General features: G+C 46.6%; 1 pseudogene; it reads left to right on the forward strand.

Moving 5' to 3' along the window:
* Window positions 1–23,637, forward strand: part of LOC125099276 (uncharacterized) — a 120,506-nt pseudogene that overhangs the window by 74,705 nt on the left and 22,164 nt on the right.

Raw genomic sequence — 23,637 nt, forward strand, 5'->3', positions numbered from 1 at the left:
CAAGATGTTATGGGGATGATGGCAGTCAGCCTCCCTGGGCACAAAGCAAGGCGGAGGCAGGACCTGGAGGGCAAAGGGGAGATGCCAAGTGCAAACCCCCAATCTCTCAAGAGAATTCGGGACTGACACTCCATATTTGCAATTCTGCAGCCAGAGGGTAAGTGCCTCCAAAAGATGAACAAGGGGGATAGTGGCTGTATTATCACTCACAGTCCCAAGGGGGGGCTTGGCGATAACAATAAAACTGCTAATATTCCATTTCTGTCTAAAAACGAGAGGGAGATGGTCAGCCAAAGAGCAGGAGGAGTTCTGGAGTTGAAAACCTCATCTGAAATCTTGGAACAGGAACCTCACATTTGGGCTTCTTTCTCAACTGTGAAATGGGTATAAATGAATCCACCCGCTGTGGCGGCCCTTGTATGTCTCCCATAATCATCACATGAGATTTTGGGTATTAAGTGTCTTCGTGAAATTCCCAAGCCTTATAAAACGGGAGTTATAACCGCCCCCACTAAGTACAGTGCAGATGTGCCGATCTGTGCATCAGGAGGAGGGAGCGACCAATTTTGTTTTCACACTTGGATGATCTGTGCCCAAATGAAAGGCAAACTACAACATATGCTTCTGCATGAGTTTTCTTATTTTTAGCAATGCATTAGGGAGAAGAACGAGTCACCGGAATGTACGGAATTTGGCAACGTGGCACAGAATGTCTCAGCAACTTGGAGGTGGGTTAAGAACATATGTTTAACAGCCTTTTTCATAAACCCAAAAGGAGAAAAGAGAAGATGTCACTGCTTACTAAATGGTTGCTACTTTAAGCACTCCCTACCTTTGATTAGCTTCCTTTGTAAATTAATTATAATGGAATGAAACAATGTACCAGAAGCAATGTCGAAAAACCCAGCTTCCCAGAGGCCGCCCCTGTGCCCAGCTGGACTGCACACCTTGGGGCCTGGGGCCAGAATGGAGCTTGAGAGCTGGGACTTGAGTGGATGGCCCCAGGGTAATCTCAGACACTTGTCTCAGGGCCCAGCAGGAGGGCCCCTGATGCTAAGGATGAAGGACCCAGTAAAGGAGGGGCTGTCAGGAAAGGACGCCCTCCCAAGTCTTTACCGACTTCCTACACAGGGAGTTAGGTGTGAGTTCTCCTTTTCCAGCAGGTTCCCACTGCTTAAAACAAACAAACAAACAAACAACAAAGCCACTCAGAAGTAGGTGATCTCGAAGATTCCTTAAAATCGCACATGAGAAAGCGTTGTAAATTCAATCGCGTCCCACTGCATTGGGAGCTGTGAAGCCAGGAAGGAGGATTTCCTGGCACCTCCTCCCCTGTTCTAAAGCATGAACTACTGTAGTTAATGAAGCTACGAAGTATCGTGCACTCCGAGTGAAATTAACACTCTGGCTCACAGGCAGGTTTGTCACGAATATTTTTTAGAATAAAGGTAAAACGGATCCCTTCCTCCAAGGCATGGTTTAGCTGTTCTAGCAATAGTTGGATCACTCCGTGTGAGCTACTGCCTACGGTTGGAAACAGGCAAGCTGGCTTCCATCATTCAACCGAGCTGGCGCTCCAGGGTAACACAGATGTATGCTTGTTCACTAGCTGGAACAACTTCCTCCTAAATTATGCAAATGAGGATAGATTCACCATCACTTGTTACATAAGGGCTGACCTCCAAGTCACATATAGAACATGATTTACACCCAGCATTTTGCAGACGGGCAAACTGAGACGCAGGAGAAAACCATCAAGGCTTTGCATTACGGAACTCGCTTTCAAACTCTGCTACTTTGGGTAAGATAGGTCACCATTCTGATCCCAGTTTTTTCACTTGTCAAATGTAAGTGACGACATTACTTCCTACATAAATCCACGTGAAGCTCTGAGAAGGCTGCTTGGCGCATAGTGAAGGATTAATACTAGCTGTTGTTGTTGTTATTGTGTCAACAAGTTAGTATGTGCCAAGCATTTTGCAAAGCTGCACTGTACTGTTCAACAAATATTCACTGAGCACCTGCCAGGTGCCAGACACTGTTCACCATTTTAGTGAATCCCCCACAACAACCCTCTGAAGTGATGCTATTAGTCCCATTGTCTTGACGGGGAAATTGAGATGTAGGAAAATGGACAACAAAGCTTTTGCTGGCCCAAAGCAACCAGGCTTGATCTTTGCTTGAGGCTGCTAGAAAGCTGATCCGGGATTATACAAACACAGCTCTAGCCCAGAGTGGATCCCAGTAAATAGCACCTACTACCATGAACATCATCGTTCATTTTACAGTGCTGCTCGGCACACTGTTTGCCACATATCAATCACAGGCCACCTCCTGTTTTGTTTTGTTTTGTTTTTTTAACACCATATCTAACACTTGGGTCTTTACTTACTAAATAATCTTCTTTAAAGTGGTCAGCATTTTTATTTATTGATTGATTAACATATAATGCATTATTAGCCCCAGGGGTACAGGTCTGTGAATCGTCAGGCTTACACACTTCACAGCACTCGCCGTAGCACATACCCTCCCCAATGTCTATAACCCAACCACCCTCTCCACACACCTCCTCCCCTCAGCAACCCCCAGTTTGTTTTGTGAGATTAAGGGTCTTTTATGGCTTGTCTCCCTCCAGATCCCATCTTGTTTCATTTTTTCCCTCCCTACCCCCACCCCTGACGCCCTACCCTGCCTCTCAAACTCCTCGTATCAGAGAGATCATATAATTGTCTTTCTCAGACTTATTTCACTCAGCATAATACCCTCTAGTTCCATCTACATAGTTGCAAATGGAAAGATTTCATTTCTTTTCATGGCTGCATAGCATTCCATTGTGTGTGTGTGTGTGTGTGTGTGTGTGTGTGTGTGTGTGTATCTCACATCTTCTTTATCCATTCATCTGTTGATGGACATCTAGGTTCTTTCCATAGTTTGGCTATTATGGACATTGCTGCTATAAACATTGGGGTACACGTGCCCCTTCAGATCACTACATTTTTATCTTTAGGGTAAATACGCAGTAGTGCAATTGCTGGGTCGTGGCGTAGGTCTATTTTCACCTTTTTGAGGAACCTCCATGCTGTTTTCCAGGGTGGCTGCACCAGCTTGCATTCCCACCAGCAGTATAGGAGGGTTTCCCTTTCTCCGCATCCCTAAAGTGGTCAGCATTTTAGATAATTCAGATAAACTGCTTGGAACAAGGCCTGGAACGCAGTGATGATTGTAACGACAGTGTGTTTACCATTATTGCCATCACGTGCCAACACCAGGGATTCAAGGCTGAAGCAGCCAAGCCTCTCTGCTCACTCGAGGCTAAGTCTGGTGGGGAGACACACAGAGACCAGTGCCAAGCACATGAATGAACGTGATACAGCAGGAGCTAAGACCTGCATGTGTCTAGAAAAAAATTAAGAAAGGCATCGCGGAGGAGACAGCCTTTGCTTTAGGACGTGTAGAATAAAAAGAAATTTGTCAAACACACAATTAAAGGGCAATCCCAACAGAGAGGTGGATTCGAAGTGCTCCTCAAAACCCCAGCCCTCCCACGTGCACAACAGTATATGGATTACATTTGATATGTAAAGGGTGATGATTAGGAGTCCCCGTATCTCTTCCAAACTTACGTTTCACCCCTCTCCTAAATTATCTTCGTTCTAGAGATTTTGGGGGTTGGGGAGAGGAGGGGAGAAGAGAGAGAAAATCTCTTGAGTAATCTGCTGATTGTAAAGAAATACAACCTCATGTTCCTTTGTCATTCCGGAAGGGATGCTTCAACACGACAGGCTAATCACCTGCAAAATTACCACGAGGAGCTGGTTCTTAGTTATGTACAAGCACAAGAGCATTCAAAGCATCTTCACATGGTTGGTTTTATAACTCAAGAAAGACTGCTCTGATTTAGCTTATTTTTTTTCCAATTCAAACTCAGAAGATAATGGAATAAATGGATACTGGTACCTGTCAAATGAGAGGGAAACAGAAATGCAGGAAACAAGCCTTGGGTAATTAATCCAGGCTTCTTACAACCAGAAAAGCCTATTCAAGTCTGGTCCTCTAATCCTGATGGTGGAGTATCTTGGCCCACAATGCAACAAGCTTTGTAGCACAGTGAAGAGTGCAAAGGCTCAGCTCTGCAAATTACTGGCCAGGAGACCCAGAGATGTCATTGTCCCACCTTTGAACCTCGACGTGTTCATGGCTTCACTGGCACTTGCATTTGGAACCCCATGTTATTCGGAGAATAAAGGTAAGTGTAACCCAAACAGTGTGGGACTGGTGCAAAGACAAACCTACAGACCAGAAATGTACAACAGAAAGCCCAAAAGTAAACTCTTGTGGAGAAAGCCAAATGATTTGAGACAAGAGTGACAAGAGCATTCAATGGGGAAACAACAGTCTCTCTGACAGACAGGGTTAGGAAACCGGATATCCACACACAAAACAATGAGGTTGCACCATTACCTTCTATTATATAAAAAATCATCTCAGGGGCGCCTGGGTGGCTCAGTGGTTACAGTCTCTGCCTTCGGCTCGGGACATGCTCTCGGGGTCCTAAGATCGAGTCACGCATCGGGCTCTCTGCTCAGCGAGGAGCCTGCCTCCTCCTGTCTCTCTCTGCCTGCCTCTCTGCCTACTTGTGATCTGTCTGTCAAATAAATAAAAAAAAAAATCTTAAAAAAAAAATCAAAATGGATCAGAGACCTAACTGTAAAACCTAAAAACTATAAAACCCCCAAAATGGGGATGCCTGGGTGGCTCAGTCAGTTAAGCTGCTGCCTTCAGCTCAGGTCATGATCCCAAGGTCCTGGGATCCCACATGGGGCCCCTTGCTCAGAAGGGAGCCTGCTTCTCTCTCTGCCTCTGCCTGCTTGTGCATGTGCTCTCTCTCTCTCTCTCTCTCTGACAAATAAATAAATAAAATCTTAAAAAAAAAAAAAGAACTCAGAAGAAAACACAGAGGAAAAGCTTCATGACATTGGATTTGCCAGTGGGTTCTAGGACACGATGCCCAAAGCACAGGCAACAAAAGTGAAAATAGATAAATTAGTCTACATCAAAAGTTGAAATTTCTTTGAATCAAAGGCCACCATCACAAGGTAAAAAGGCATGGGAGAAAATATTTGCAAATCATGTATCTGATAAAGGGGTATAATATCCAGAATAGATAAATAAATTTTACAACTCAACTACAGAAAACAAATAACTCAATGAAAAGTGGGCAGAGTTGGGGCACCTGGGTGGCTCAGTGGGTTAAAGCCTCTGCCTTCAGCTCAGGTTATGACCTTGGGGTCCTGGGATCGAGCCCCACATCAGGCTCTCTGCTCAGCACAGAGCCTGCTTCCCCCTCTATCTCTGCCTGCCTCTCTGCCTACTTGTGATCTCTGTCTGTCAAATAAATAAAATCTTAAAAAAATAAATAAAAGTGGAAAGAGGACTTGAAAAGACATTTCTCCAAAGAAGACAGATAGAGAGCAAACATAGGAGGTTGAAGCAACCCAATGCCCAACAGATGAATGGAGAAGCAAATGTGGTGTATGCATGTAATGGTGTAAAATTCAGCCTTAAAATGGAAGTGAATTATGACATCTGCTACACCACAGATGAAACTTGAGGACACAGGCTAAAGTGAGATAAGCCAGTCCCCAAAAAGTAAATACTGTAAGATTACATTTACACAAGGCCATCTAAAGCAGTCAGTCATCAAAACAAAAAACACAAACGGCGGTTGACAATGACTTGGGGGAGTGAGAAATGCAGAGGTATTTCATGGGCACAGAGTTTCAGTTTTGCAAGAGAGAAAGTTCTAGAGATAGGTTGCACAACAACATGAATATCTCCAACACTCAAAAAGAGTTAAGGTGGTACCTCTCATGGCATGCGTCTTTTACCACAGTTAAATTTTTAGTTAAAAAAAATAATAATGTAAGATCAGGAAAGATGTGTGTGTGGGATGTTTATAAAGCACGTTAGCAATGTAAGCCCTGCCTTCATCCTATGACCTGCCCTTTGAGAAGGGAGGCGTTAGAAAAATACGTGATATGCCCCCGCTGAGATCTTCCACGAGGAACAGTGCAGAAAATGGGATCTGCCTGGGATCAGAGCGGCGACAGGACACCCCCTCTCAAGGCGGCTGCAGCCCTCCGTGGACTCCCACTGACCTTGGAAGAACTGATGGATTAGCTGTTATCCAAACATTAGGGATCAACACAAATAAAATAAGTTACTGTGTTTTGAAAAGGGAAAAAAGAGACGGTCTTGAGTCTAGACGTTCCACATAAAATTCTTCCTTGGATTTGGGCTAGGTCCCTTCAGTTCTTTAATATTTCAGAAAGCTGCACTGTCAGAGGCATGACTCAGCCTGTATAAAACCAGACGTGTGGCAGAAATAGCTTCATATGCCATTGGTGTGTGCAGGTTTGGGGCATTTAGGAAATGACCCTTTGGATCATCTGTAATGCATCCACTCAGCAAACATTTACTTAGCAACTAGTACGGGCTAGCCCCTGGCCAGGTCTCAGCGGCATGGAGGTAAATTCGATGGAGCCCCTGTCTTCAAGGAGACTCAGCCACATTGAGGAGTCAGAGACCAAGACCTGTAATTACATTTCTACAGGTACGGAATCCAGAGGCAAGAGACAGCATGAGGCACTCAGAGAAAAGAGTAAACATCTTGATGAGGGTAGGATTCAGGCTTGCAGGCAGGGGACTAGAAAAGAAGGGGCTAAAAAGTTACTGGGCTAGAGCAAAGTGCAAGTTAACTGTAGCTATCTGGCAGGGTTTCCCATTAATGTTGACCCCAACATGGCCGGGTGCCATGGAGACTACCTAATGCACCCAAATGGTGCCTCATTTCACTGCTGATTGATTTCACTTTGCTTCCAAAGGAACGGATGTTTCACAGATCACTTCCCTTGGGAAGGTATGAATGGGTCCTTGGTCATCTCTTAAGAGATTCACATTCCAGTGAGTTCAGAACATGGGTGACAGAGTTCACAAGAGCCAAGGTTTTGACCCCAAGTGTGTCTGTGCCCCCCACCCTAGCTATGGGGCCTTGGGGGAGTGACTGAGTAGGCCAGTGTCTGCAAACACACTATAACATGGGAGCAGGGAGCTCCTATCTCACTGGGTCCTTATGGGGCTTCCACAAAGTCATGGACGTGGAGTCCTTTCTTAGCCAGAAGCACTCCGTAAATAGTACAAATGGCATTCACCCATTTACTCACTCTTTGACCAGACAAGTAAAGGGCACTGTTCGACATTGGAGATTGGAAGATAATAAGGCACGGTCCTCACCCCTCCAAAAGATCCCAAGCTAGGGGGTCAGACAAACGTAATGATACCAGAGGACAACAATGTCAGTTTGTTTACTCTCCACCACTTCGGCTCCCTGAAAGAAGGGGCCTGTGCAGTTTATTTCCATAAGAAGGATGGGACAGAATTCCTATCAGCTTTACTAGAGTCTATAGGAACCTAAGGACAGCTCTGGAATATTGGTAACAAAGAGGCAGAGACTGAAAGGAAGGGACATGGGTGCTATACTCACTATCCGGCCACAGAGCCTGTGAGACCTGGAAAGGACCCTAATGACCAGTGAATGGATGGACAGCTTCACTCTGCAGGTGAACACCATGAGCCTTCAAAGACCCCATGAGTGGCCAGAGATCAGTGTGTTTGGTTGGGTCCTTGCTCCTGCCAGTGCTCCTTCCCCTCTCCATCACGGCCATCCCATCCTTCTTCACCTTCTCTTTTTAAATCTGTATTTTTCTTTTGCTGTTTCATAGCTGAGCATGATCTTCACACCTGAGTTCTCAAGTGAAGAGGGGAAACCAAAAACTGGCCACTAGTGGCATCCCTTTTTACCTCCTAGAAGCTGAAGCTCAGGCAGAACCCAGCTGTGGAAGGATCCTGCATTCTCTTAGTCCACGAGCACCTGTGTGGGCTGCCTTCTGGCTGTATTGCTCCAAGAGGCCAAATGCAATTTCCCATGGGCCTGGCCTGGGGTCAGGGAGGGGCAGGGAGGCTCATGCAGACAAGCCCACAGGGACCTTGGCAGTGGAATCAGCAGGATCAGTCTACTTCCTAAGGTATTATCCAGCTCTCCACTCCCCCACCCCATGGTAAGGTCCAGAATAAGGTTTGGTTTTGCCAAAAGTTTGACTCTGGCTCCTCCACTCAGCAGGAAAGAGACTAGGGCAAGTCACTTAACCTCTCCAAGCAATACCATCCACCTCTGTAAATCATTATGAGGACAAGATGCCAGGTGGAAAGCAGCAGCTTGGGGCTGGGGGGATGGCATCAAGGAGGAGGAGTGGGGAGTGGCAGTGTTGGCACTAGCGTCAGAATTCTGTCTTATCTGAAATGGACAAGGAGGGTACCTGGGTGCCTCAGTCGGTTAACTGTCTGCCTTGAGCTCGGGTTGTGATCCCAGAGTCCTGGGATGGAGTCCCGCATCGGGCTCCCTGCTCAGCAAGAAGACTGCTTCTCCCTCTCCTTCTGCCTGCCCCCCTCTCTCTCTGTCAAATAAAGAAACAAAATCTTAAAAATAAATAAATAGGGGCACCTGGGTGGCTCAGTCATCAAGCCACTGCCTTTGGCTCAGGTCATGATCCCAGGGTCCTGGAATAAAAATCCACATTGGGCTCCCTGCTTTTCCCTCTAACTCTGTCCTCTGCTCGTGATCTCTGTCTCTCAAATAAATAAATAAAATCTTTTAAAAATAAAATCATAAATAAAAGGTACAAGGAAATTCCCACTGTTCCATCTTTGACTTTGAACTTCATAACTTCTACATTTAGTGATAAAATGTACTACTGTGAAATCACACCGTCCACTGCCGAGACACACACACACACACACAAACACACACACGTGCGCTCACACACACATCATCCCTCTTCTAATCACCATAGAAACACTGTAAAGCTTTGAGGAAACTAAGGGTCAGAGGTCAAATTCCTGACACCAGGTCACTTCACTAGACAAAAAACCGATTTGAAATTAGGCGTCCTCAACTAAGCCCATGATCTCTCTGCTCTATTCGCCCCTGTCCTTCTCAAGTCATACACAGATTCTCAACCAGTGCTTCGGAGTTTTCCTTCCTCTCCTCTGCCAGCATATTAATGAGCTTCTGGAACCCCCTCCCAATGCTCCCCCCTTCTCCCTAACACAGTTAAGGCCTTGTATCCTGGCAGATATTCTCCCTGACACATTTCTCCTTGTGGGACATGGGCATTCATAAATGTGGTTATTTGCCCTCCCGAATAAATACAACTTGAGATCATATATCTTTCAACAAAGATTTCCTTTCACACATCCATATCCGCCTGATGTGTGTTAAACAAACAGCCAGTCCTTATATAGGATTCTGCTGCTCCTGACCAGACCTCGCAGTTCCTATTCACCCAGAACATTTCCATCATCCTAGACAGCCTTGTTCCTTGGGCTAAAATTATAACTAGCTTCCCCTCTGCCAGATCCCCACAGGCCTTTGGCATTTCAAGCTGTTTGTGCCTTCCTGTCCTTGTGTGGGCCGTTCTGTCCCATATTGAAGTGATCTCATTGAACTCTTCAAGGTTCCTTTGTACCCCCTTCTTCTTCCTCTGGCTGCCTTTGACCGTGCGCCAGCTTTATGCCCAGCTCAATGCTTCCTCCCCTCAACTGTGTCTCTCCACCTTCTGAAACTGGTGTCCCACCTACGGTTGGCCTGTTATCTCCATTGACTTTCCCTTGAAGTTGTTCCAGCTGTGTCTGTCTCCTTTTTATGTCATTCTTTTAGGAAAACATTCAGAGACATTCTCTTTCACACCACCAAGGTAACTATCGATGCGTGCATCAACCCTCTGTCATGTTCCACCACCGAGACATGGCTGGAACCTTGTTTTACATACCCCCAAACCCACATCTTCCCTTCACTTTCCTGTCATCCCTGCCTTGGCTCTGGTCCTAATGGTTTCTCTCCTAATTCCCTAGCCCACTTCCCTGCCTCCTTTCTTGTCAATTTCCATCTGCGCATCACACCCTCTACTCTAGACTGATTCCAAGATGCCAATCGATCAATAATTCCCCAGGTCATAGGGCTCCAAAGGTTCCTCATGACTTTCAACACAACGTCAACACTCTCCAGGATGGAACACAAGGCATTCCCTCATCTGGGCCCCATCTACCACTACCAGTTCAAATCCTTCCACCCACGGCCACCCCAGCTCACTGGAGAGCAGTTAACGTCAGGGCACTGTGGACCTACGTGGGTGCAACTTGGGTAGGAAACACACCATAGTTCATGCTGCCCGGTCTCTACTGCAATATTCTTCTGGGGGGAATGCCATTCTGACCTCATTACATAGATGATAAGCTCTTATCATCCTGTGTCTTTGATCCTCTTACCCTTCTAGCCTCAACTCAACAACAACAACAACAACAAAAAATGAAGGACAGGGGAGGGAGCAAAGGATTATGGGAGAAAAGGAAACAAGGAAAGAGGGAAGGAGCAAGCAACTACAGAGCATATACTTAGATAACATCCAGACCAATAGTTCTCCCTAAATCAACTATACTCAAATTGTTTCCCCCCAAATGAAATGTGCAGTGGGTAAAAAGCTCTATACTTCCTTTGACACCGTCATCTGGCTACCTAGATGCCCTAACATAAACCAGCATCATAGCAGCAACAATAAAAATAAAGCCAATTCCAGAAGACCTACCAGTTCCTTACATATATTAACTCACGCCTGCCTCAGCACGCGATAAGGAAGCAAACGTGTTAACTAATTTGCTCCAAGCCACAGAGCTTTCAAAAGAGGGCCGGAGTGTGAACCCCAAAACCAACGCTGCTAACTTCGGCTCCCAGTACTGCTGTGGTGCTCTTCACACATAGCAAAGTTTCTTTAGAAAGTCAGTACCAGGGGCGCCTGGGTGGCTCAGTGGGTTAAGCCTCTGCCTTCAGCTCAGGTCATGGTCTCAGGGTCCTGGGATCGAGCCCCGCATCGGGCTCTCTGCTCAGCAGAGAGCCTGCTTCCCTTCCTCTCTCTGCCTGCCTCTCTGCCTACTTGTGATCTCTGTCTGTCAAATAACTAAATAGAATCTTTAAAAAAATAAAAAAAAAAAAGAAAGTCAGTACCACACCTGCTCGTGGGCTTATTATGGACGATGAGGGCTTTGGCCCTGAGTGGCCCTCTTAAATAGACTCTAACATTCCTTCTGAAGCCCATCTGAGTGAAAAGGATATGGAGTTGGAATCAGAACACCTGATGGGATTCAGCCTCTATCTCTGTTGCTCATTAGCTGTGTGGCCTTAGGCAAATCATTTAACTGGGGCCTGCATTTCTGCCTGTAAGGAGATATTAACACCTACCCTCACAGGGACACTCCAGAGCCTAGGTGAGACAACGCCATTAAAAATATTTTTTGCAGGGGCGCCTGGGTGGCTCCGTGGGTTAAGCCTCTGCTTTCGGCTCAGGTCATGATCTCAGGGTCCTGGGATCGAGCCCCGCATCGGGCTCTCTGCTCAACAGTGAGCCTGCTTCCCCCTCTCTCTGCCTGCTTCTCTGCCTACTTGTGATCTCTCTCTCTCTCTCTCTCTCTGTCAAATAAATAAATAAAATCTTTAAAAAAATATTTTTTGCAAAAGGTACTGATTTCAATTCTATCAGCTCTAGTCAGACACCAAAATAACTGCAATTAGTCTCCTGATATGAAGATCACCGGGAGCTCCCGAATTCACGAGTGTAAAATACTGCAGACCGGGGTCCTGACCTACTCCCTGGGCTGTGAATAATCAGAGCCCTGGCAGGTAACCTTTTTCTCCTCCTGGGTAAAGCTATTCCTGCTCTCAAATACTCCTGTGGAAGGGACCGGCTGAGACAATTTCAGCTTTCTCCTGGAATAAGACAAGGAGAAATCAAGGAGAAACCAAAAAGAAAGCCAGGTTTGGTCCTTTTTAAGTTCCTTTTGTCAGCCTGTCATGATTTCAGCATTTTTATCTTGTGTTTTAGGGTTGTTGTTTTTTTTCTTCTCTTTCTTTTACTATTTCTCTCTTCTTCCAATATTTGTTTGTTACAAACTTTACCCTTACTTATGGTCCCAGCTGACAGCATGGAGGAAATCTGCTTTGGGGATCTCTGAATTCCCAACCTTCCTCCTCCCGCAGTGGCTCTGTTTCTTTCTAGGTCTGCACACCCTATGGCTAACACGACCATTTGGCTGGCATGCTCTCAGCCCAAAGGACCATATAATCATTTGTCATAAATAGTTGACATTTTTCAACCTTGTTCCCAGTGACCATGCTTTTTCTTTTTATCTATCTATCTATCTATCTATATCTATATATCTATTTGACAGAAAGAGAGACAGCTAGAGAGGGAACACAAGCAGGGGACTGGGAGAGGGAAAAGCAGACTCCCCGCTAAGCAGGAGCACATTGTGGACTCAATCCCAGCTCCCTGGGATCATGACCTGAGCCGAAGGCAGAAACTTAACTGACTGAGCCACTCAAGTGCCCCGACCAGCCTTTTCTTCTGCTGTCCAACTGATCCATACCACAGCCTGCCTGTGCCCAGAGCTGCCGTTTGAACCCAGCTGCCCTGCCCACAACTAAAGCTCATTCTAGAATAACACACTAGCTCTGTGTTTTTGGTTCGAGAAATATTCATTCAATCACAAGGATTTAGTAACCCAGCACTATGCATGGCCCTGGGGACACTCTAAGAGGCAAGAGGGATACAGAATACACTCAGAGGTATGGACAAAGAAGAGGAGGCCACCAAAGCAGCTGCTGCATCTGCATGACAGAGTTTTCTGGAAGGCTGTGGCACTAACGAGTATGTGAGCATGCTAACTCACAGTGTTTATTACAGACTCTATCCTGTGTGAGAGCACCAAAAAGAGCCGCCAGGTCCTGCTGCTAATGGCGAATCTTCCAGATCTAGCTCCCTGCTTGGCACCTGGAAGGCAAACTAAAAATATCAATTAACTAATGCTTCTGTAGACACAGTTACACTTGAATCTCTAAGAGCACGAGTCCCATGTATTTCATAGTTCATTTGTTTACGTAGCAACCAACATTTACTAAACATATACTATGTGCAAAGAGATGCTGTGGGAAACAAATAGAGATGTAAGACATACGTGACACCCAAGTCTCGACACTCGCAGATAGAAATAACTTCACAGAAGATGTCTGAAGCCTGCATCTAGCCATGCAAAAAAAAAAAAAAAAAAAAAGCCTTTTTTTATAAAGATTGTATTTATTTATTTGACAGAGAGATCACAAGTAGGCAAAGAGGCAGGCAGAGAGAGAGAGAGGAAAGCAGGCTCCCTGCCGAGCAGAGAGCCTGTTGTGGGGCTCGATCCCAGGACCCCGAGATCATGACCTGAGCAAAGGCAGAGGCTTAACCCACTAAGCCACCCATGCACCCCTCAAATTATTTTTAAAGGTAGATGAATACACACACACACACACACACACACGATCTGATTCAGGCAAGTGTTACAGAAACAGCCAAAACTGGTGCTTACACTGATAACCAAAGAGATAGATGAGAGGTGAGCAGACTCAGGCCTGTGGGCCCCATGTGGCCCACCGCCTGTTTTAGCAACTTTTATTGGAACACAGTCATTTCTGTCTTGTCTCTGGCTGCTTCTGAGCTACGACACCACACCTGAGTTGTTGCAGAGGAGACCAAACGGCCTGCCAGGCCACAGATATTTATTAGCTGGTTCCTTTCTTTGCTGGCCCCTGAGATAGATGACTGAAAAGAGCGAGAGATGACATCCATCCATCCATCCAGATAGGCACAGGTATCTATAATCCAGAAAGTTGATTCAAGAATGCGCTCATTATCCTTCCCTGCTAGACTAAAGTTCCCAGCGTCCTACCACCTTGTGAGCGGCGTGTATGAGCAGGCTATCTCTCAGGCTTTATCACATGGTGCAGGGAGAGAACAATGATGAGACCATTCTCTTAGATCTTATCACATTACCAGAGCTAATGCAGGTTCAGCTTTATTCAAAACAATCCCTTCACTGACACTGGTTGAATCACCTCTGCCTTTTTCTCTAAGACCGCCGTCAGACCCGACAGGCAGGACACTGCAAGGACAGACTGCTGAAGACAGAAGTCTTGGAAAACTGCTGGCCATCCAATGGAAGCACGGTTCCATTAGTCTCTCATCTCCAAGAACAAAACCAGCCTTTGCAGTTTTGTCTGAAATACAAGAGATCTCAATTGCTGTTTACTGAACCTTAAACCTTGACAAAGTAGCTTACTTTCAGGTCCTGAACTAGCTTCAGATTTATCCTTTCCTTAAGGAACTACAAAAGAGAGGGAGCTGTGGGCACCACATCCCTTTTGTTATGTTAGAATTAGGGGTTAGGGGACGCCTGGGTGGCTCAGTTGGTTAAGCAGCTGCCTTCGGCTCAGGTCATGATCCCAGCGTCCTGAGATTGAGTCCCACATCGGGCTCCTTGCTCCTCAGGGAACCTGCTTCTCCCTCTGCCTCTGCCTGCCATTCTGTCTGCCTGTGCTCGCTCTCTCTCCCCTCTCTCTCTCTGACAAATAAATAAATAAAATCTTAAAAAAAAAAAAAGAATTAGGGGTTAGCTCAGAAGGAAATGCTTTTCAAGCCTTCCTACAGATGCCTCTGGAAAACAGTGGTTGACAACGCCCTTAGAGCAGGATATGTTTTAAAATGGTTTCTGTAAAAACTATTTAATAAGTGTTCTATAAGAATAGGGAGGAGGGCACCTGGGTGGCTCAGTGGGTTAAGCCGCTGCCTCCGGCTCAGGTCATGATCTCAGGGTCCTGGGATCGAGTCCTGCATCAGGTTCTCTGCTCAGCAGGGAGCCTGCTTCCCTCTCTCTCTCTCTCTGCCTGCCTCTCTGCCTGCTTGTGATCTCTGCCTGTCTAAATACATAAATAAATAAATAAATAAATAAATATAAAAATAAATAAATAAATAAATATCTTTAGAAAAAAAAAAAAAAAGAATAGGGAGGAGTGCCCCATCCATGAAAGCTCAAAACACTGAGTTAAAAAATGTTAAACATGGGCGCCTGGGTGGCTCAGTGGGTTAAGCTGCTGCCTCTCTGCCTGCTTGTGATCTCTCTGTCAAAAATAAATAAATAAATAAAATAAAAAAAAATTTTAAACATAATTGCTTTCCAGCAGGACTTCTCAGAGCCTTTAACCTGCACATTATGAATCTCCAGGAGGAAATTCAAAGGAAAGAGGAAATGCAGGGTTTCCCAAACCTAACTTGATATAAGAAAGCCATTACGGGTCTAATTTTCCTTGGAAGGTGGCTTGGGAAATGTGGTCTTTAGATTACAAAAAATGGGACACCTGGGTGGCTCAGTTGTTTAAGCAGTTGCCTTAGGCTCAGGTCATGATCCCAGGGTCCTGGGATGGAGCCCCACATAGTAGGGCTCCCTGCTCAGTGGGAATCTGCTTCTCCCCCTCCCTTTGCCCCTCCACCCCCCTGGCTCCTGCTCTCTCTCTCTCATACAAATAAAATCTTTAAAAAATAATAGATTACAAAAAATTTCCTAATGAAGTATTTTACATACTCTCTTAAAAAGCATTTACTCCTTAAAAATTGTTATGTTTGGGGCACCTGGGTGACTCAGCTGGTTGAGCAACTGCGTTGGGCTCAGATCATGATCCCAGAGTCCAGGGATCCAGTCCCACATCAGGCTCCCTGCTCAGTGGGGAGTCTGCTTCTCCCTCTGACCTCTCCCCTCTCATGCTCTCTCTCTCTCAAATAAATAAATATAATCTTAAAAAAAAAAAGGTTATGTTTGCCATTCTGCACATCTGAGGAGCAAAGAGTAACTAATGTGCATGTTAACTCCTACATTATGACTCAGTACCGAGGGGGACGGTTTCTGTGGAAGCAGGCTCTGCAAACCTCGGCCTCACAAACTGGCCCTATCAGACTGTACGCCACATACAACGGGCAACTTCCAGAAAAGAATTTCCCTGGGCCCCAGTACTGCAAGCCAGGAGCTGTTTTACAAGACACTGTAGTTAATCTTCAGACCGGCCCTGTGATGTAATGATTTATTATTTCCATTTTGCAGATGAGGAGATTGGGAGCCTGTAAACACCTCTCTCAACTACAAAATAGCCAGCAGGGAACCCATGTCTGTCTGCTTCCATTTATCCTCAAGCCTCAATGCCACAGGTGCTTGAACAATGAGTGCCAAGAGGACTTTTGGTGATGACGTTAAATGATCTCTATCTGTGCTATCCACCAGCTCTCCTACCCCAGCCACTAGCCACAGGACACGACTGAGCCCCTGAAATGTGGCTAGTAGGGCTGAGAAACCAGATGTTTTCTTTTAATTAGCTGAAATGTGAATTGCCACAGGGCTCCCGTGGCTACCATGCTGGAGACTCTTTTCTCTACACATCTATGGCATTCCTTTCTTTCCTTTTTTTTTTTTTAAGATTTTATTTATTTATTTGACAGACAGAGATCACAAGTAGGCAGAGAGGCAGGCATAGAGAGAAGAGGAAGCAGGCTCCCTGCTGAGCAGAGAGCACGATGTGGGGCTCGATCCCAGAACCCGGGGATCATGACCTGAGCCGAAGGCAGAGGCTTTAACCCACTGAGCCACCCAGGTGCCCCTGGCATTCCTTTCTTAAGTACAAAGGCTATTAGACTCAGTTTTACAGAAACACCAAACTCCTCTCCCTAAAAATTTCCAGGTTTACCTTCTGTTACTAATCAAGGGGCCAACAGATCCCAGCAGGTTAGAGGAAAGCTGGCGGTGGGGGAGTGGACAGTAGGCATAGGAAGAGAAAGCAAGAACTGTGGAGAAACAGAGCACAAGCTAAAGGAACACAGCAAGCTGGGGGCACTTCTTGTTGGGCCAAAGCACCTGAAGCATTTTAATAAGCTATCAGGTGAGTAGGCAAAGGCACAGCAAAAACAGAAGCAGCCAGAAGTCTGGGGTCATTCAGAACATACAATGCACGGGCTCTCAGCCACCATGTTAGGCTGCCCTTACTCTGCTTGCTGTCCACTGAAGAACACAGAAGTTTGGATGCTCAAAACATTAGAAGCAGGTTTTAGCAAAATCCATTTAACCGAGCATCTCCATGCTGAACAAGCCAGGTAAGTGATGTCTAACTGCGTCATGAACCACTTTCGAGAGTGAGGGGCCAGATTTTCTGGGGTCCTTGGGGAAGGTATGTCTTTTTTTCCTCTCCCCAACTTTTCATGTTAACCTTCGATACAGATTCCAGGATACCACAGTTTGTCCCAGGGGGGAAGAAACACACTTAGAGTTGTTAACTTTGTATTCTGATCATTTGCATGGCTGATGGCAAAACAAATTATTGATTGATCTTTGACTTCACAATTTTAACATTTCATCAGCTGAGATATTACGCTAATTATAGAAATGCATGCTAGCACAGAGGTTAAAAATATGAGCTATGAAATCACACCGCCTGGTTCAAACACTGATTCTGCCACTTCACACGTACGTGACCTTGACTTGTGCTCTCTACTTTGGTTTCCTCATCTATGAAATGGAATTAAGATTAGAATCTACCAGGGCACCTGGGAGGCTCAGTGGTTTAAAGCCTCTGCAAGGAACTTCTAGGCAAGCTGCTGTAAGGATCCCAGAAGGGCTTGATCAAATGTTCTCCTAGTTCACGTCCTAGTAAGGATGCAAAGATTCTCCTGGTGGCGAGCTGAGGTCAAGTCCCACCAAAGTATGGAGGGCAGCCTTTAAGGGTCTCCAACGATTCCCATTTGGTACACACGGTTTTGTGTAACATACTCTCCTTTTGATTAGAGTCAGGAACTACTGACTCACTTCTAAAGGACAGAATATGGCAAAACTGATAGGATGTCACATCTGAGGTTAATTTACAAAGAGACTGGTCTCCTCTTGGGCTTGCTCTCCCTCCCTCCCTCCCTCCCTCCTTCCCTCCCTCCTTCCCTTCTGCCCTCCTTCCGTCCCTCATCTGTTCCCAGGGATGCCGGCTGCTCCTTTTGGGCTGTGTTATAGAGAGGCCCATGTGGCAAGCAATGAATATTTCTTGCTTACAGTAATGGAGGACCCTGGCCGCGAACAGCCACCTGAGTGAGCTCAAAAGCAGATTTCCCTCCCGCCCCCAACAAGCCTGGAGATGACCGAAGATCCAGATGACATCTTGACTGCAGCCCTGTGAGAGATCCTGAGCCACAGGTACCTGGCTAGTTGCACCTGGATGGCTGGCCCACAGACACCATATCAGGTTATCAATGTCGTATTAGGCCCTTTGGTTTGGGGAAAACATTCAAGAAAGACAGCAATGTTTGGCTTCTGACCCACGCCCCTCTCCTGGGGTGGGAAATCAAGACATGGTAGAAACTACTGAGAGATTCGGGTAAGCAATGTAAGAGAGAGGACGTCGATTCTGTTCGCCATGTTTCTCTCTGAGAGGACATCCCCTCACTTGATCCTCCCGGGCCAATATGTGGCCAGTGCAGGAGGAGAAAACTGGCAGTGTGGTCCAAGTTGGCTGAGAGCACTAGGCCCAGTCCCGTAGAGCCACCTAGAAGGCAGAGAAAGAGCCCAGAAGTTCCCTAGGGCCCCTAGAGGAGGCACAGCAATAACATGAGTTGAAAGCCTGGGACCTGGTCATTGGACTTCTGGGCTAGAGGGGAGATGGCCTGTGGAAGGGACACTGCCTGGAAGCCCTCTTGGACCAGATGCCTCCTGTGTGCTTCGGCAGACTGAGGATTTATAAGAGAATGGATTAGTGTAGAAGAGATGGCGTTCTAATGTTTGGCAGGTTTCAACTTCTGGAAATCGTTGACATGCCTTTTCTCCTTGTCCCCAGGACCACCATTAGTGGGAAGGGGCCCTCAAAGAAGCAAGATGAGAACATCTCTGACAAGCCTGTCAAGTGTCAGTATCCAAACACCCCAGTCACTTCTACCCCCTTGGCAGCCCCACTGCTTCCATAAGAACATAGATACAATCATGGACAGGTTTTGAGCAAACCTAAGTTTTGATTTCTCTCAGATCAAGGCCAAGAGTGCAATGACTGGGTCCTATGGTGGCTGCAAGTCTAGTTTTCAAAGAACCTGTGTAGAAGGAAGGGTTGAGTCACTCTATTGGGCACCCGAATTTGATATTACACTGCATGGTAACTGGCATTTCAATCAAGGCTTTGAAAAACAAAAGAAAGTGTTAACTGTTCTCAAGAGTTAGCTCTATCATCTTCCATTCCCAACCTCGATGCAGGAGTGATCCAGTCATTCCACATCCTGCCTTGCATTTGGTAGTCGGGTTTGTGTCTGCCTCTCCGGTGCGTTTGGGTTGAATCATTGTGATAGGTGTGCAGTGAGCGCTCATTGGAGTTTTCCTTGGAACTGCCGCAATGACACCTTTTTATGTGATTTCCATCTGTATACACTTTGGTCAAGTGTTCAGGTCTTTTGCCCATTTTATTTGTTCTTTTGCTGACTGGCTTCCTTGCTTATTTGGAGGGGGTCCACTTTTGAGTTTCTAGACTTCAGACAGGAGTCCTTTCTCAGGTAAATAGTTTGCACATATTTTCTCCCCGTTGGTAGCTTGTCTTTTGGGTCTTCTTAACGAGGTCTTTCTCACAGGAGAGACTTACAATTCTGATGGTTGGCTCATGTCCAGTTAATCAACTTTTCCTTTATGGACAATCATTTGATGTCCAATCGGAGGATTCTTTACCTAGCTTTCCATTTGGAAATTTTTTTTCCCCATTTTTTCCCTAGAAGACTTCTCATTTTACATGTAAGGCGGTGATTAATTTTGAGTTAAATCTTAAGAAATTATTTCTTTTTGAGAGAGTGACCATGGGCATGAGCGGGGGTATGGTGGAGCATATAGGCTAATGAGCATCCTTAGGCCGACTCCGCAGGGAGCTTGGAGCCTGACTTTGTCCCCGGAAGCTGAGAGCATGAGTAGAGCCGAAATGAATGCTGGCTGCCTCACCGGCTGAGTCACACAGGCGCCCTGAGTTAAGTTTCGTATCGGGTGTGAGACTTAAGTTTGTGGTCCCCGACCTCTTCGTCCGCCACCTCCTCTTCCCCTCTCCCCCTCCCTCTTCTTCTTCTCCTTCTTCTTCTTTGCCTAAGGGAAGTCCACTTACTCTAGCACCATTTATTCAAAACGCTGTCACTCCTCCATTGAGCTGCTTTATACCTTTGTCCAAACCCCATTGGACATATTAGTAGTAGGTCTCTTTCTGGGCCTTGATCCAGTTCCACTTATCTATCTCTCTTCTGTTCCATTTGTCTATCCCTTCACCAACACCACACCCTTTTGATGACTGTAGCTATAGATCTTGCAATTGGGTAGAAGGATTCTTTTGGTTTTATTCTTTAGTTTAATTTTCTCTTCTTTTTCTAGGTTCTGAAGCTGAGAGCTTATTGTGTTCAGACTCCTTTATTTTTGAGACAGGGAGAGAGAGAGAGAGAGAGAGAGAGACAGGGAAGGGGTGCAGACAGAGAGAGAGAGAGATTAATGTGCAGCCTCCCTGCGCAGCACTAGAACAATGCAGGTTCAGTCTCACAGCCCCGAGGTTGATCATGACCTGAGCCAAAATCAAGAGTTGGACTCACTGACTGAGCCACCCAGATGCTCCTCCTGCTTTCTAATGTATGCATTGAGGGCTATCAATTTTGCTATCCATTGTATAACTGTGTCCCCCAAATTTTAATGTGCTGTATTTTCATTTTCCTTCAGTTCAATGCATTGAGATTTTATCTTTTACCTTTGATCATCTAGAATGTTACTTTCTACCTGTTTGGATATTTGTTATCTTTCTCCTTTGGATGTCTAGTTGATTTTTGATTTTCTTAAAATTCTCAAACTTTTAATTCCAATAAGTTGATATCCAGGGTTGTATTTGTTTCAGGTCTACAATAGAGGGATTCACCTCCCCTACTGCAAGAAGTGTGGGCTCCTGTTGCCAGGCACTGATTGGCGTTGGAGACTCAGGTAAACCTCCCCCACCCCTACTCCCTTCAGGCCCTGTTGCCAGGCACTGGTTTGCGTCGGAGATGGAACCCTCCTAAGGGTTCCAAGCAGTTGCTAGTGTCCCAGAGGACACTGGTGATCGGAGACAAAGCCACAAGGCTCTTTGGAGCCAGCTGTTGGCCATCCCAATGTCTCCAAACACAGTTCCGGAGCCGCTGTGGGCTGTCGTGGAGCAGCTGTGGGTTGCTGGGTTGGTGATATACGAACGTTTGCCACATGGGCCACGAGTCTCTGGGTTTTGCTGGGAGATCCTGGTGTGCACTGCAGTGGTGGTGTTCCTCGTAAGGAGCGGACTCAGCTTCAGAAGAAGAAAGGGGCATTGTGCCCAGAATGAAGTATCTGGAAAAGGCATGGAGAAGACCGAAGCGGACGCACCAGCCTGTGGAGCCGTCACATCATCTGAGCAGAAGGCCAGTCCTCTCCCGTTACAGATTCTTGCTCTGGCTGCCCTGAATGAAGGTGCCGGGTATTTTTCCGTGGAAAACGCTACGGAACTGCTGAAGGGAGTTGGGGAAAGGCTGTTGAAGAGCCCTCACCAGCTGACTGACGAAAATCCCATCTCTAGAGGAGCCCAGGAAGATGGAGATAGGCCTGCGAGGAAAATACCAGAAGGCATCAAGGACAGCCCTGATCTGCAGTGAGGTGCAGAACCGCTGGTTCAGGACATTGGCAGCTGTGGTGAGACAGAGCAGGAAGAGGCAGGGGAGGCAGGCAGGCCAGAGCTTGCTGATGGAGGAGTGCGGCAGCAGGCCGGCGGTGAGAGTCAGAGCCAACGCCACACCCTCAGCCAGATCCTACTGAAGGTGATGCACCTGCAAGAGCTGCTTAGAGATCATCTGGAAGGTGGGGGCTCAAGGAGGGAGGTGGAGACTGGCTCGTCGTGCACTGTCCATGTGCCCTCGGGCGGGAACCCCGTGAACAAAGGAAAGCTGTCCAGGGCACTGCAGAAGGCACGTCCGAGGAACGAAGAGCTCCCGAGAATCAAAACGATACACCAAGCTGAGCAAGTGTCTTTTCACCTTCGAAACACCGTCCTGGAAAGTGAGATTCAGAAGTTGCGCCTGAAGCTCGAGGCAGAGCCTAAGCTGTGTGAAGAGCACATCAAACACGTGGAGAGGAAGATGATGGAGGAGAAGGCACGCGGCTTGCAAGTGAAGAACAAACTGGCCAAGGTGTGCAGGAAGGCGGATGCTGCCCACTGGAACTTAGGCCTCTCCAGGACCATGGCCCAGGAGCTGCCTGGAGAATGGCAGAAGATCTCCTCCTTGCATGAGCGGGAGCGCCTCCTGGTAGAGAACAGATGGGAGGAGAGCCAGAAGGCTGTCCTGTGGGCAGAGAGGGAGTTCCGAAGACTCCAGTTGGAAAACCATTGCCTCAGGCAGAAGCTGGCCAACTCTGGGCCCAAGGTCCAGCCTGTCTCCGGGGGGCCTCCTGCTCCTGCTCCTGCTGTTCTGGGCACAGCCTGCAAATACCCTCCAGGGCCCATGGCTCCCCTGAAACCCCAGAAGGCCAAGAAGGGAACAAGGGTCCATTGGCCAGACTCCAAGTCTCCGGTCCCCTGCGGGTCTGATTCCCTTTCCCAGCAGCTACCAACACCCACAACCAGAGCACCAAAGCTCCTTTGCTTACCCGTGAAGCCATACCCATGGCTCCTTTCACTTGAGATCCACCCCATTATTGAACTGATGCTACAGATTCCCTCTAACCATAGGAGTGTGAGAGAATATTTGGCAATGTTAAGCATAAAATTAAAAAAATAAACAAAAATATCCAATGTCTGATACTACTGCTACTGAGAATTGATTTCATGAAGGGATTATATGCCAAGCCATAAAGGGTCTTGAGAATATTTTATTGATCACTGAATTGTCCCGAGAACCCAGTGTGTCATGCATGACTGAGGTTCAGAGAGGGGAAAGAACTTGCCCCATGATCACACAGCTAGTGAATTTCAGAGCTCCCATTCCAAATCAGGGTTGTCTAATTATCAAGTGCCGGGCAAAAAACTTGTACTATTCCTGCTCCACTTCTACTACTACTACTACTACTACTACTACTACTGGTAGTACTGCTAGTACTTCTTCTTTTTCTGGAGAGAGAGAAAGGGAGCAGGCACACAAACACACATGCAAGCAGGGGAGGGGCAGAGAGAGAGAGAGATTCCTAGACAGGCTTCCCACTCAAGTGCCGAACCGGACGTTGGGCACGATGTCACAGATCATGTGATCACGACCTGAACCGAAATCAAGAGTCAGACACTGAACGGACGGAGCCACACAGGCTCCCTTGTGCGAGGAACTTCTAGGCAAGCTGCTGTAAGGATACCAGAAGGGCTTGATCAAATGTTCTCCTAGTTCACGTCCTAGTAAGGATGCAAAGATTCTCCTGGTGGCTAGCTGAGGTCAAGTCCCACCAAATTACGGAGGGCAGCCTTTAAGGGTCTCCAACGATTCCCACTTGGTACACATAGTTTTGTGTAACATACTCTCCTTTTGATTAGAGTCAGGAACTACTGACTCACTTCTAAAGGACAGAATATGGCAAAAGTGATACGATGTCACTTCTGAGGTTAATTTACAAAGAGACTGGTCTCCTCTTGGGCTTGCTCTCCCTCCCTCCCTC

The sequence above is a fragment of the Lutra lutra genome, chromosome 4, assembly GCF_902655055.1.
Source record: "Lutra lutra chromosome 4, mLutLut1.2, whole genome shotgun sequence".
Classification (NCBI taxonomy): domain Eukaryota; kingdom Metazoa; phylum Chordata; class Mammalia; order Carnivora; family Mustelidae; genus Lutra; species Lutra lutra.